Genomic DNA, 255 nt, shown 5'->3' with positions numbered 1-255 from the left:
CTGGCCGCCAGCTGGGTCACAGCCTTGGCTGCCCCCACCCTGGGCATGGTCGCGGTGACCCTGCCCTCCCTGACCCCTGTTCACATCCTGCTCCGAGGCCACCGGCACCTATTCCCAGCCGCTCCCAGTTCGGCTCCGGTGCTGGCGGGGATCAAAGAGGTGGTGCAGGTATCGGGGCGGGTATCGGTGCTTTGAACCGAAGCCTTCTCCGGCGCCGCAGGGCCCGGCAGGGGTTTTTGGAGGGGCCGATGCAGC

General features: G+C 68.6%; 1 protein-coding gene across 1 annotated transcript in view; it reads right to left on the bottom strand.

Moving 5' to 3' along the window:
* LOC104500267 (fatty acid-binding protein, heart-like) overlaps positions 1-255 on the bottom strand; it is a gene marked incomplete at its 5' end in the record, with an annotated part of 3435 nt that overhangs the window by 1220 nt on the left and 1960 nt on the right. The window lies entirely within an intron of this gene.

The sequence above is a fragment of the Buceros rhinoceros genome, unplaced genomic scaffold (assembly GCF_000710305.1).
Source record: "Buceros rhinoceros silvestris isolate BGI_N320 unplaced genomic scaffold, ASM71030v1 scaffold15670, whole genome shotgun sequence".
NCBI lineage: Eukaryota > Metazoa > Chordata > Aves > Bucerotiformes > Bucerotidae > Buceros > Buceros rhinoceros.
Note: the sequence above shows the minus strand (reverse complement) of the source record. Positions and strands in the feature narration are given on the sequence as shown.